The sequence below is a fragment of the Oryzias melastigma genome, linkage group LG15 (genome assembly GCF_002922805.2).
Source record: "Oryzias melastigma strain HK-1 linkage group LG15, ASM292280v2, whole genome shotgun sequence".
NCBI classification, from domain to species: Eukaryota; Metazoa; Chordata; class Actinopteri; order Beloniformes; family Adrianichthyidae; genus Oryzias; species Oryzias melastigma.
Window position 1 is genome coordinate 28666579 of NC_050526.1, and position 15485 is coordinate 28682063.

The window sequence follows — 15485 nt, forward strand, 5'->3', positions numbered from 1 at the left end:
CCCTCCTCAAATCAGGTTATGGTTTTTCTTGTTTTTTTGTCTTCTTTTGAACTTGTTTCTGTTCCTGATGTCTCACCCCAGTGCATGATGGGATTATTTATTTTGTAGTAATTCTATCTTCTTCTCATGTTCATTTTTGCTCTCCCTTTTTTATCCTCTTTCTCTAAGGGCAGGTTTTCCTCAGGACTTTCTTTAGATTTAGGAATTTCCTAGAATTTCTGGTTTTATTATATAGTTTTTGAAGGATTATGCCCTGTGGTTTAGAGAGTTTGCAGTTATGTTTTCTTGGTATCACGAAACAGGCAGACAGATGGTTCCACGTGCAGCAGGTTTATTTAGTGAAGACAGGGCAATGGGCGTGATGCACAAGTTAAAGTCCACAAAGCTGGAGTTGGGACAGACAGGAAATCCAGAGTGGTCAGAATCCAGGCGGGGGTGAGGGCAGGGGCCAGGCGAGGCAGGGTCAGAGGAAAACAGAAGGTGAGAACTGGAGGAGAACGCTCGGCGATGCAGGCAGAGAGGCACATGCAAAGCTTCGCGGGGAGTGGAGTGTGGAGCCAGACTAAATGCTGAGGAGGTGATGAGATGATGGGGAACAGCTGAGCTGGTGAATCCAGGTGGTGGTGGTAGGTGGTGAGCGCTCCCTCTGGTGGCCGGAGATGGTAGCAGCAGGTTGCTCCATGACACTTGGTATCTAATGTTGTGTTTTTCCCCTGTCACAGTCACTCCACTTTTTTTGAGTTTTCGTGTAAGGTTTTTTCACTGTGTTCATGTTGTTTCTTCATGACCCTTTCTTTTGGTTCTGTTATTCCCCACATGCATGAAATGGTGAAGTTTCTTCTTTCCCACTTTTTTCTTGTGATTTTTGTTTCTTCTTTGATTGTTGTTTCCCTTTCTTTACACCCCATCTTGGATCCTGATGTCCCAGTGTGAGTTGAATGTGTATTTTTCTCTGTCGTCTACTGTGATTCCAGTCTGTTCCTACTGAATCCTGACAACTGACAGTTTGTGTAAACCTAGGAGGACTGCAGGTCAGCCGTTGAAATGTGTCAAGGTAAACTACACCTTCATTCCTCCCTTTGTCTGTTTAAAAAGAAAAACACTACATATCTGAAGTGAGATTTTGTCCCAACACCCACATTTTTGTTTAAACGTTTAAAAATTGCACACCTTTCATTTCTTTAGGAACATCTGAATACAAAACCAAGGGATGATATTTTATGTTTGACATGATGAAGAATGACAAAAAGTTGGAAGAAAAACAGAGAAGAGCTGCGGATGAAACTGTCGTGGAACAAAGAATGAAGGGAGTGACAGATTGGAAGGGCTGTTGGTCCAGACAGAAAACCTGAGGAGAAATTGGAATATTCAGGAACAGTTTTTGACCGAATTGATCAACTGGTGACCCTTTTCAAAAACAAGGGAGATGTTCATGGAAGCCAAGGATGCAGATAAATAAAGCTGATGAGCCACACAATGAAGTTATTAAACAGAGAAGTGAAAGCTGAGGTCAGAAGAAAGCATGAGTGAACAGCAGCTGAGATTAGAGATGTCAGACTGAAGGCCTGGAGGAAAGGTCATGGATGAGAATTATGGACGCGGTAAAGGAGGACGAGAAGATTCAGAGGTTTATATAAAGGCTGATGGTTTTAGTGTGGTGACAGAAGGCTGTCTCTGCGGCTGGAGAGCTCAGTTAGTAAAGTGCAGTGTCTACCATGTGTGAGAGGTAGACTCAGGGAGTGCGATGAGCTTCATCCAGTGAGGGTCCTTGGCAGAAAATCTGCCAAACCACCTCTGCAAGTCAGCGAGCGCGTCATCGCTGTGGCGACCCGTGAAAGAATAAGCTGTAAAGTTAACAATAACAACAGAAGCCTGTCTGTAGCCACCTAAAGGTTTTGGATTTACCTTTTTCCTTCCCATAGATGTGATTGATGGTGTGATTTGATAAGCTCTATCATGTCAGCCACCAACCACACAAGACTGAATCAATGACATGTTAATATTGAATGTTTGTGTTTAGCCTTCACACTCAATAATGCCCCAGAATGGAGAAGAAAACCACAACAATCTGTTCTGCTACTAAACTTTTAGAGGGAAACAAATAAAGCTACAAGCTCTAATTCTCTTGTAGAGTAGACATCAGATGAATCAAACTTACAGCCACTGGGGTTTAGAAAGCCGAATTCACTCATATTACTCAGAAATATTTAATGATTTTCCTTACACACCGTGTTGACTTGCAGTTCATAACTGCATCCAAAATCAATACTGCTGGTTAGTAGGAGCTTCTTCACTGCTAATTACACATCAGCTTTAACCTCATTAGACAAAAAGGCTTTGCACACTGAAAAATGTGAAACCTGCTTGAAGCTTAAGTATTTCATTGTTCCTCATTGTCAAAAGATCCTTCATTTTCTAACACTTTGTGATGTTCCAGAGGTGCTTCTGTGAAAACTGGTTGAGAAGGTGGCATCTCTAAATTTTATTACTCATATTTTGTAATCCAAAGAGCTTCAACTGAAGTCCCCCAAACCAACATTTCTAGACTCATAAACATTTCACCCACAATCAAAAATATAGTTTTAGTGTGAAGTCTTTCTCATCCAAGGAAATCCAGGAGCAGGAGGGACTCGAAAACATCCACAGATGTTCAAAGGTTTATTAAGAACTGATGCCAGAAACTGACAACAAACTCCAACAATTAGATGAGTTCATGGCTATGTCCAAATTCCCACCCTAATAATAACTCATACAATACATTTGTGCAAAAAGTATGAAATTAAAAAATATACAAAGCACAATTTACACATGTAGAACTTTAAATTTCAACAGCTCTTCCCCAAGCCCCAGTTCCCAGTAGAGGTAGCAAGATAGAAGGCGGCATGAAGTCCTCTTCCACACCCAAAGATCGTATGGGTCGATCAGCCCATGTCCCGCTCTGCTCCCTGGGTTAGAGAAGGACCTGGCGCTGCTTGCTATCGCCATGGCTCCGGGAAGAGCTCTGTGCTTTCGCTGTATAAGGGGAGGGGGGTGCTGCTGCAAAGGAGTGACGAGTTCTGAATGACTTAAAAAGTGTTGAGTAGTTCAAAGATGGCACCACCCCACACTCTTATACAGCAAAAGCAGGCAGCATGAGGTCCTTCTCCACACCCAGAGAGCGGACAGAGCGGATCAGTCCTAGGCCCGGCTCTCGGTTAGTTTTAAGCTGCTGTAATTTAAAGTTATGCGTGTATCGATTATATTTTGTATTTTTTAGTTATTTATCATTTTTGTACATGTGAATATACAAGTGCACACTGCTATACACAAAATGCATTGTATGAGTTACAAATCAAGAATTGCGCCCACACAAATCAAAAGAGTCTATTTTCCTCCATGCAGGAAGTCACCTGCACTGAAACTATTAAAAAAAAAACCCAAACAGGGAGAACTTGTATCAGGTCTTTGAAATACCATGGTTTCATGTGCGAAGCACAGGATCGCAACATTTATATGCTACACAAGAAAACTCACAACACCAGTTTTCTCCAGTGTCCTCCAATCCTCCTGACCTTCACTGATCTGTCAGACACAACTCTGCTGTCTGTCTCTCCAACAAACTTCTTCTCTGCCACTCTGCTCTGCTTTATCAAAGCTCTGCAACAAGCCAGAAAACTACAGAAGCAGCAGCTGTTATACAGTTTTTACATGATCGCATTACATGGAGGGTTACATTTTATTAGAACAATGGAACCAATAAATCAGTCATAAACATGTAAAAGGATGGAAAACATTTTCAATTAGCAAAGCAAGTTTTAAAGTTGTTACATTTAATTTGCATGTTAGACAAAATAATGACAAAAAAATCAAATATATAAAAGATATTTAAACTTTTTTCTTGTATGTCCACTTTGTCATCTTTTTAAATGCTTCATCCTGATCAGAGCACAGGGCTGTTGCATTTTATCTTAAGCCAAAGGCAGACTACACAGACAACCTCACATGAAGTTTTAGAGATCCCAGTGAAAATATGAAGCTCATTTTTGTGGGGGACTGTGGGAGGAAATTAGAGCACATGGAAAAAAAAAAAACACAAATGGAAGGAAGACGGGCAAATGCCACACTGAAAGGACCATGCTGGGATTTGAACCAGAAACTTATAACTGTAATGCAACAGTGCTAACCAACTACATCACCATTTAGAGTGTAGTAATACTTGCATTTTTCCGCACATCAAACTACATAAAAACAAACATGATCAATTAACTGTTGTGGAGGTAAATAGACTCTCCTTCTCTCCATTCATTTGCAGCAGGAACTGCATTACACAGATGACACCAGACTATAAACTTCACATGAGGTTCTGAGCTTGCCTTTCCTGCAATGATGGAGATAATTTCGTTTTTACTCCCATAGACTGACAGTATGGAGACAGACAGCCACACTTAAACACTGAAAACTTACAACAAAACAAACTGACAACAAAAACTTATCAGGCTGTTAAACATCACAGTTATCTACTAGTCACTGCAGCGCCTATTGTTCATCCACTTCCAAACATTTTAATGAGTTTTAGGTGCAGATTTCCTCAAGGCACAACTTGATGTGGATAAACTAAATTAGAAAACATTTTCTATCATGAATTACTTCAGAAATCATTGCCTGCAGAAACTGTCTGAGGTGCATTATTACCTCTTAGCAGAACAAGTCAACAACATATTTATTCATTTAGAACCTTTAATTATTATTTTTAGCACAAGAGCTTTTTCTGAATACAAATTGCAAAGAATGCCTTGTCATTTCACAGTACGTATCCATTTTTGCCAGGAGCTACTACTTTCCTCTATTTAAAAAAACCCCTTTTGGACATCTGATAATCCTTCATCTCCGCTTTCCTCCATCAAATATTCTCCTAAAAGTCACACTCCTTATCAACCGTAACCCTAATTCAGATGGATTATTTTTAGCTAAATATCTTCTTTTTTATTCACAAACATCATCATGTAATCAGCTGAGCTATATATTAGACAGATGTTGAAGGTTTTTTGTTTCACATGTCAAACATAACAGGGATTTACATATATTATAAACATTATAAACCTCTACAGTTTTCACAGAAGTGGAAATGGGATGTTCTGATTAGATTTGACTGCCACACTTTATCTTAACAGGAAATAGTAGACATCATCGGAATTCAGAAAGACTGATGTGGTTTTTGGGTTGTCCGGGTCTGTGGAGGAGCATCTTAAGGGGAGCGCAGGTGTGTCTTGAAGTTTCTGTGAGGCTCGTATGGCCACCTTAAAGAAAAAACACCACTCGGGTTCAGGTTCAGGTTTGAGACTTGGGTTTTAGCTTAGAGGGTACACCGACACTTTAGTTTTTGAAGAACAACTCCTTGTTTAGACATTTTGACAAGGTGGAACTTACACAATTCTTAGTGAAGGACAAATTTGTTTCGCATCACAGAGTTATTCACCTTGAGAACCTTTTGGAAGTTATTGGGACGTGTCCAGTACCAGTATCGGTACCCTGACTCTAACATGGCTCTGGATGCGGTACCAGAAATCAGAGGTCCCCAACCTCCAGGCCGTGAACAGGAACCGGCCTGGTACCGAGACACGGAGCATACTGGTATCCTAACTCAATGCAAGAACCCTTACCTTAACTCAGTACTGGTTTGCCTTCAGTACCGCGTCTGGTACCGGTTTGGGTCCAGTACCACGTCAATGGGAACAGCCAGCACGTCAAGAAACCAACGAGTTGGAGAAACCCAAAACATCAGTTTTTAACGCGGAGAGTTCCTTAACCAAACATCAATAAATGACAAGTTGGGAGTGAGGATGTCATTGTCATCTAAGATATTTACTCTCCTGGTGGTTTTTGTGAGTCTTTACTGCTGCTTTCCTCCTGTGATGACCCTGGACTTTCTTGTTCTTCCTCAGATGCTGTTATTTTTCTCACTGTCTTGCATGTCGTCTAAATAAGCTTCCAGGTCAGAGGCATCAACTAAGTTATCCTTCGGTATCTCATCTTTCTCTGAGTCTTTACTGCAGCTTTCCTCCTGTGATGAGCCCTGTCTTTTTTGTTCTGATGAACGGTTGTTTGATGTGTGCTTAAATGATTTCTCTTGAAGCTAGTCGACCATTGAAGATCTTTCTGTGTTCTCTGAATAAGATGGACAACTGTCCATCTTATATTTATGAACCCTTAAAATGTTTGCGGCTCTGAAGTACACGGTCATCAGTAAAACTGTATCTCCCATTTTCCAGTCATCCTCCTTTTGAGCAGCTTTTGCTTTTTTCTCCCATGTGCTTCTTCCTGTTAATTTGCAAATTCAGATGACTTCCTGAGAAAAGAGAAGTTTTTTTTTAACACTCACAGCTTGTTAAAAGTGGTGAAAATCTTGCTCCAGGATTTTTCTTTCACAGCTCTATTCCAAAATATAAAAAAAAGGTTTGGTGTCATATAATTTTGACTCGGCACAAACTGCAATAACTAATTTCCTCTCCATGATCTATTTTCAAAAGGTTGTTATCTCACTGACGTTTGTGCGTAGAACCCGAAAACGGTCAGAGAAACTTGAATAGTGATGCTTGAACTGCACAAGAGAGTTTTGAACATGAAATCCCAATACATGTGTTTACAGAGTTTTAATTGGAAGTGGCCGCTTGAGGGCTGAGGTGGTGTAAAACTGAGTTTTATGGCAATAAAATAATGATCTGTTCATGATATGCAGGCTTTTAGTACAGTGTTTATATGTAATGTTAAGCTTGAAATATAAAATAAAAAAATAATCAAATAACCCTGTCTGTGGTCTTCACAGAAAAAAAAAAATCAGGAAAAATAAGACTCAAGATGACTGCCAGCTCCTCGCACATCTCAAAGTTTGCGCTAACATCACAAATAAAAATGAGCAGCTGCTCTGTGTGCTACACTCATCCAGTGCTAATGAAAAAAGTCAAATTATTTTCTCTTCTGCTGCAGCTGGGCAAACATATGCTTTAATTTTATTTTTGCAATGTGTCAGATTGTACTCGCTGTCAGACTCACAACTTTCTTCTCGGGGTATCCCTCCTTCAAGCATTTCGTGTCACACTTCCAGGTGTTCCCCTTCTTGATTTCAGATGAGCAACCCGAACAGATGACTGGTTCAGCTAAAAGCTTGGCAAACAAATGTATTTGGCTGAGCTAACAGTTTTAGCTTGAGAATTGTTATACTTGCATTTGGCATTGCAACAAGTTATAATACTTGTCATTGTGACAAGATTCATTGTGTCACTTCAGACGGCATTCTTTGAATAGCACCACCATCTCTTGACAGATGAGACGAACAAAGTTTTCTTTGCATTGATGGAAAAAAATGTCCACTGCTGCTTAATAGCATGCACTCTGACGTATTATTTGTCTGGCATAAACTTTTTGCCAGTACAGTGTTTCTGCGGGAGTTACATTCTAAAAATAACTTGTGATAGGTGAGATTCACAAAGTAGGATTACAGATGATTAAGGCTGTAAACCCTTTCACTACACACTTACACTTTTCTCAGACAGACATGAACATTTTCACACGTTTTTCTCTTTTTAATCCCTTAAAGTTCAAACATTTGACAAAGAATACGTCAAGTCAGTGTTAAAGAATGAAAACATCTGATCACAACCAAAGTTGTTGTTCACCATTTGGCTTATCCCCTCAGGGGTCACCACAGAAAATCAGCTCCAGCTGATTCACACATTTGGTTTGGCAGAAAGTTTTATTCCAGATACCTTTCTGGACACAACCCTGTTTTTTTTTTTTTTTTTTTTTTTTNNGCACTAGGAGACCCAGACCCAGGCCTCCTTCTGGCTACACAGCAAAGCAGTGGTGTGCAGGGTCTTACCCAGGGACCTACTCTGGAATGAGCTCATTGTGGTCCCTGGGAAGCAAACCCTGGTTTCCCATGCACCAGCCGTGCATGTAGCGAACTAAGTAATCCAACCACCCCGATCCAGATCAAAGATTTATGTAAATTTAGAAAGAAGACATTGCCCGGAAGAGATTGATTGACCAGGTATACAGCCAAAGTTTAAAAAATAAATGGAGCTCACATAAACACACTAAAAAGCCATCAATACCACAAAAGGAGAATTGTGATGTATATGACAGTTTTTGCCGAGGATTTTTTGGGAAGGGTTTCAGATAAGGGCACAGAGTCATGAATCAACCTGTTTTCCCCTCTGACCACCAGAGGGAGCCATCGCCTGATTTCTCCTGAGCCTCATCTTCACTCCATTTCCCACAAGCCTCTACCCGCTGTTCCCAGACCTCACCAGCTGTCCCTCATTCAAGCAATCACCACCAAACATTTATAAGGAGGCTTCAGGCTGTGCTCAGGTGCGAAGTCTTGTTCTGGTTAATTCCTCCAATTCTGAGCGGTACCTCCTTTTCTCCTGTTCCTGTTTAAGCCTGCTTTGACCCCAGCCTGTCTTTAACCACCGATCTGCCTCAGCCTATGACAAACTCCTCGCCGTGCCTGACCCTCGCCTGTTCTTCACCACTGGCCTGCCTCAGCCTCTGACAAACCCGTCGCCGTTCCTGACCTCTGCCAAGTTCACCACATCAAACCCAAGCACCTTAAATAAAAGACTGCATATGGATCCATCTGACTCTGACTCATTGTTACACACAGACGGCAGAAGGGTGAAATAAAATGTCACGTTCCAGTCTATCGTGTGGAAAGACTGGAAAAAAAGGGAAACAAAATCATGCATCTTTGATATTGTTTAGGGGAACGGGCCAAATGTGAAGGCAGACCGCATCCGGTTTGGAGACCACTGAACCACAGACTAGTCAAACATTCACTGCTAAACCAATTAGGGTTGTGAATTGCCAATAATTTCCATACGTGCGCTTTGGATCCTGTCGTCTTCAATAAATAATGATGTTTAGGGTGTTTCAGTTTGGCCACTAGGTGGCGATCACGCTATAGCATTACACCTTCTTCCTGAAGAAATAGGCAAATAAGAAAAAAAAATGTGCTTTAAAAAATCCCTAAAAGTGGATGGAAAATTATTGCCTGTGAGTATATAAAGATGTTCATTAAGTCAGCAATGTGTGTTTACGTCGACTGAGCGTAAGCATTAGCCATCCTATGAAAAGTCCTATTAAATGTTAGCATCATGCTAACAGACTTTAGATTTAAGCGTTAGATCAATTTCTACTCTTATGGATCAATTATTGATCTATTAAGCTTATATTGATTGAAATCGATTAATGGATTTTATCAACCCAGCCCTAAAACTAATATGTATCTGTGCTGAATGTGTGTGTGTCTGTCTGTGGGATTATTTGATTTGTACTTGTAAATGTGCAGCACCTTGGCCCGTAGTCAAGGTAAAAAGCACTATTCAAGTACATGCCCCAAAGGGAGGGTATTTTAGAGAAGGATTTTCCTCTCAGGAATTGAGTCACCCCGCTGATATACAATATCTTACTCGTCTAATTCCCACTAAAGGAAAGTGCACCGCCTGCTTTATTTTGTACCATACGTGCGCTTTGGATCCTGTCGTCTTCAATAAATAATGATGTTTCTAAAGTTTTTTTCTTTCATGTTATGTCTTGAAACATAAAACCTCAAAGCAAAAGGAGCTGTGCACGGAAGACAGTGCAAAATTCAACTCTCAGGAAACTGAATATCAGGGAGCTTTACAATATATATATATGAGAAACACTCTGGGAAAACTGTTCAGCTTCAGCAATCTGCTGCTGGATTCTAGGTTTCAACTCATTCTACTGCCCTGAAGTCATTAACAGCTACCAAGCCTTCGCTCTCTGCAATCAAGTGATCCGTACTGAAGAAAACGGGGCGTTTTGGTGGACAGCACTGATTGCCAATGCTCTCTACAGAGGTGCACATTTTGCTCCAAATCCCTGAAATGTATATGAGATGAAGAACTGATGGTGTGCATCTGACCATCTGCCAGAATTGGGATAGAGGCAGAATGGTTTTTCCCCACCAGGTAAGCGGTCTGTCATTGTAATTTCCCCCACATGTTACTCTCCACTTATTACTGCAGTCATTGAATCATACAGCAGGGAGTCACTGACGAAGTCTTTTCTGAGAGTATTAGGATGGAAGGATGGGCTGAGCACACGCTGGAAGTTCTAACTTAGTGTCTTCTAATTGTCATGGATGACTTTTCTATTGTCTTCTCACATCTATTAGTCTAAAGAAGAGAAGTCCATTTTTGAAAATACCTTTAAAGGCCACAGTACTTGGCCCAAGAAAAGTGCTGCAAGAGGCAGAGAAGTAGAGGAGACAGTGGAAATTAACAGTTTATCTGACCACTTAAGAGCTTTAACACATGAACAATTCAATTTGGCATTACTTTCATCTTCCTAAAGTATGCTAGATACCATAGGGCTGCAAATTATCTCCCCATAATTTAAAAAGCAAAAAACAAAAAAAAAAAACAGTAAATAAATAAAATTCTTTCCCACCGTAAAAAAAGATAGATTTGCTACAAATTCAGGTAAACTTATAAAAAATGCAACATTAGTGTTATAACTTTCACAGTTATTTGATTTGATTTTTTTAAGGCAACAGTGGAGGAAAAGTGCTCATTACTTTGCAGGATTTTTAATAATATTTAAAATTGTTCTCGTATTCCCTCCAGCTCTTAGAAGCACTATTCCAACTTATTGGACTTCCAGTGGTGCTGACATTTTATGCTCTCCAATTTGTGTTTTCTTTGTTCTTAAGGGTTGTGCAGCAGAAGACAAAAATAAATCAGATCTTCTGGTTCGTTTTTGCTTCGTCCCCTTTCTTTCTGTCTACTGGACGTTGTAAAACATGGGGGATTGCAAAGATTAAGATGCACAAAGCAAACACAGGCAAGACACTGAACCCCACATTGCCCCTGGTGGTCTGGTCGCGCCAGTGTTTGGCAGCGGAGCCATCATCATTGCGTGATTGTGTTTTTGGATAAATTGTACTTAAATTAATATGAGAAAAATATTATTAGATGGCAAACCAACAAACCAGAAGTGTTTTAACCTTTGATTTTCTTCCTGCTCACAGTCCTGTTGATGAGCTTTGACAGAACTCTAAAGGAAGACTTAAAGAAACATTTCAGTAAAGATTGGATTTTCCTTCGTGTTCATTAACAATATAAGACTAGACACACTGCTCTATTGTGGTTTAATTTTTAATTTAGCAGGAGTATTCTTTATCAATAGTCAGTTGCCACCTGCCAAAAGAGCACTACTGTCTCCAATTAGAGGCCCCACCCACATGCTGTTTTAATCCAATTATACTGAGCATCTAATGACAGGAAGGGGAGTTCTCTTAAAAAAACAATAAAAATAAAAAAACATTTTCTTCTTTAGCAAAGGCAGATTCTACACAGACTCTTGCCTCCTCCTGTTCCATTCCTATCTTTATCCTTTGTGTCATGTTAGACTTGATGTCACTCACCATTGATCCTTTTGTACAATGTTTGAATGTTTTTGAGAGGTTTTGAGCTCAAAAATTTTCATGACAACAGTTTTCAAGCCAATAGAACTTTGTTCATTCATGTTATAGACTGTAAAAAGCTGAAAAATGGTTCATCCTAAAAAGCCATAAAAATCTGTGAGGCCTTCAACGTAAATATTTTTATTACTTTGCTAAATAAATATATTATTTTGATATAAAGATTTTTTTTTTACTTATTAAGTCTTTTTTGAGATTGTTTTTCCTTTATTGTGTATTTGTTGTTTGTCTCAGTCCTGAACAGAATGATCTTGTGTTTTTCCCCTTTCTCTATTGAAAAGGTGGCAATCACCATGGCAACCAATGGGCCCCGCAGGTCCTCTTGGTGAAATATGTGAGCTTGGCTATGCCCATGCATGCACCGACTCCACTGATGCCTTTTTGTCTTGATTAAACTTACAAAAAAAATGTTAACAAAGAAGCTTTGAATAGGAAGTGCCTTCAAGTTCAAAGTAGTTAAGACTAATCAGTATGATTCATTTCTGAATCCAGAGCATCATAATGCACGGAGGTATTTGTCTAAGTGATGTCATTCTGTCAAAATAAAGGTGCACAGCGGCTAGAACTGAAATGCAAAAATTTTATGAAAAAAAATAAAGCAGCATTCTACAACCTGAGGCTCAGAACCACGTGTGGATCTATTAACTCTCCATTGAAGCGCTCTGACTTTTAGGAAAAATAAATTATTAATTCGATTTGAATAAATAATAGACATTTAGGTCTTTTTTCCCTCCACTATGCCCTTTCTCATGCCTGTCCACAAAGAATATGCAAACTTAATGAGAACAACTTCAGAGTAAAGACTACGTGAATAAATATTGGTCAGTATTCGCCATTTCAAAATGTCTGGAAAAAATGTCTTTTCCTTTGTTGTTTTATTAACTTTTTACCAGGAAAACATACAGTTTTTGACCATTATAATCCAAAGTAGATTAAATTATTATGATCAATCGGTATTATGCTAAAGTTATTAAATCCATCAATGTAAAATATGTTTTCATTTTTTTTACTGAGTTTTAATGATTGATTACATCTGGCTTAAATTCCCCTGAAGTAAAACACACATTGGGTGAATGTGTTGATTGTGTTGATTGACAGCTGTTCTTCATGAGCCTGAATTCCCCCAAAGCCATGTGTGACGTAGCAGCTGTAGAGACAAGAAGAACAGAAGGCTGTTTTTTAAAAGTATAAAAGATAAGTTAGTTTAAATTTAAGAGTTCTGTTAAGAGAACCAAATGGAATCGTTCTGATATATGTGGGATTGGAGCACAGATTCTGTGTTTTATTGTAATTATAAATGCACAGCAGCAGAGGTGAGGAGCTGCTATTTTTGGATTACATTTGATTTTTCTTGATTTCTTTAAAGATTTTTTACCTGAAATTTTGCCTCACAGTGAACTGAAAGAAGCGTGTTTAAAATCTGCTGTATTTTTCTTTTAATTAGTTTTTACATGTTCCTAAAAGTGCAGTTTACATTTTACATCTGCATTTTACACCAGCTTGCAAGTTCATATCAGCTTGAATTTATTATGTTTTGTTACTCGCCTGTTTGTAGTATTATAGATTTGTTAATATTCTAGAATTGCTGCTTGGACTTTTCAGTACAAATTTGTCTGGAAAAAGCCTGTTAGAGGAGTTTATTCCCTCCTTTCAATGTGCTGGATAATGGAATTGCACCTGTGAAAGCTTTGGATAATTGTCTCCTAAATGAATTGTGTTTAGGGCTGTCCCACAGGAAGCATTTCTTGTGAAGGAGTCTTTTAGTTTGTATGTGTTTCAAAACCTGAAGTGCTCCTACAAAAATAAGATGCATTATTTAGACCTTTGCTGATATTAATCTGAATCAAGATTCATTATGTCCACTTGCACTGTTTCAGAATGCACATATTTCAGAACAGGGAAATTCATATGCTGTTCTAAAGTAAAATGCTTATGGATATATATTTGCACTTATATATACACTCACTCGCCACTGTATTAGGCACACCTATCATTAATGCAAATTTCCAATCAGCCAATCCCATGGCAGTAACTCAATGCATTTAGGCATGCAGACATGGTCAAAGCAATCTACTGCAGTTCAAACTGAGCATCAGAATGGAGAAGAAAGCTGATTGAAGGGACTTTGAATGTGGCATGGTTTGTTGGTGCCAGACGGGCTGGTCTGAATACTCCAGAAACTGCTGATCTAATAGGATTTTCACCCAAAACTATTTCTAGGGTTTAAAGAGAATAGTCAGAAAAAGAGAAAATATCCAGTGAGCAGCAGTTCCGTGGGTGGAAATGCCTTGTTGGTGCAAGAGGTCTGAGGAGAACAGCCAGACTGCTTCTAGCTGATAGAAAGACAACAGTAACTCAAATAACCGCTGGTTACAACTGAAGTCTGTAGAAGAACATCTCTATGGGCTTGCCATACATCTCTGGAACAACACGTCCAAACACGATGTAGATGTAATACAGCAGCAAAAGACCACACAAGATGACACTCCTGTCAGCGAAGAACAAAAAACTGAGGCGACAATTCACACAGACTCACCAAAACTGGACATTAAAAGATTAGAAAAACATTGTCTTGTCTGACGAGTCTCCATTTCTGCTGCAACATTCCGATGGTAGGATCAGAATTTGGCATCAACAACATGTTGACATGGATCCATCCTGATCCATCCTGATCCTGTATCAATGGCTCAGGCTGGTGTTGGTGTTGTTATGGTGTGAGGAGTATTTTTTAAGCACACTTTGGGCCCCTTAATACCAACTGAGCATGGTTACCACCCCACTGTCTACCTGAGGATTGTGGTTGACCATGTCCACCCCGTAATGACCACAGTTTACTGCCTTCTAATGCTACTTCCATCAGGATAAGGCTCCATGTCATAAAGCTGGAATCATCTCAGACTGGTTTCTAGAACATGACAATGAGTTCACTGGACTCTAATGACCTCCACAGTCACTAGATCCCAACCAAATTGAACATATTTGGGATGTGGAGAAAAGGGAGATTGACATCATGGATGTGCAGACGACAAATCTACAGCAACTGTGTGATTCTGTCATGTAAATATGAACTGAACTTTGTGAGGAATGTTTCCAGTACCTTGGTGAATCTATGCTAAAAAAGATTAAGGCAGTTCTGAAGGCAAAAGGGGATCCAACCCAACACTAGCAAGGTGGACCTAATGATGTGACGAATGAGTGTATATTTAAAAAAGTTGTATTGTATCCAAAAAAAATTTTAATGATGCTTATATTTTGGGTAACTGAGAATGGAAAAAGATGACAGCATAACAAACATTTTGTCTCAGCTGGTTCTAATTCAAGTATTCATTCATTCATTCAAGTAAATATATTTCAGTTGAGTGATGTTAGTGGCAAAGGTTATTTTATTTTTAAAATGTACATTTGATGATGATAAAAACAAAATAAAATGTGTTAACTGTGGACTTTTATAGTGCCTATGTACAATCCTGCTTTAAAATCTCATTCTTTTTTTAGGAGACAACAGAGCCAATATTCCACATAAATTTCAATTAATCAACTTTATGTTTTCTGTTTGATGCCAGAATCAGAATTCTTTAAAAAAGTTAACATTAACACAGTCTCTATAGAGCACTAGGAGTACATAGGAAATTCACCTCTGAGTTATAAACCTGCCTTCATCATCCCTTTGTCTCTCACCAGCTCACAGCCCCAACATCACATTACAGGTGTAACAAAAAGGGGAGCGCTATCAAAGCTATCCAGCCGTACAGTTTTGAGACAGATCCCAGCTCAGTAGATAAAAACAAAGACGTTCATAGATCTATTGCTATGCAAGTGGATGTAACAGAATGGAGTGGAGCACAGAGTTTGTGGTCTGCCGATTGTAGTTTGTGTGTAACAACTGCAAGCTTTTTCCAACTGCTCTGGATTCAAAACAATTTGAATAAAAAAAAAAAAAAAAAAACTCAGAAATGCAATTTTAAGCTCATTTGTCTTTATATATGTCCTCCATCAT

The 15485-nt window shown here is 39.2% G+C and overlaps 1 protein-coding gene across 1 annotated transcript in view; it reads right to left on the reverse strand.

The window, feature by feature from the left end:
- plpp4 (phospholipid phosphatase 4) overlaps positions 1-15485 on the reverse strand; it is a 50592-nt gene that overhangs the window by 20007 nt on the left and 15100 nt on the right. The window lies entirely within an intron of this gene.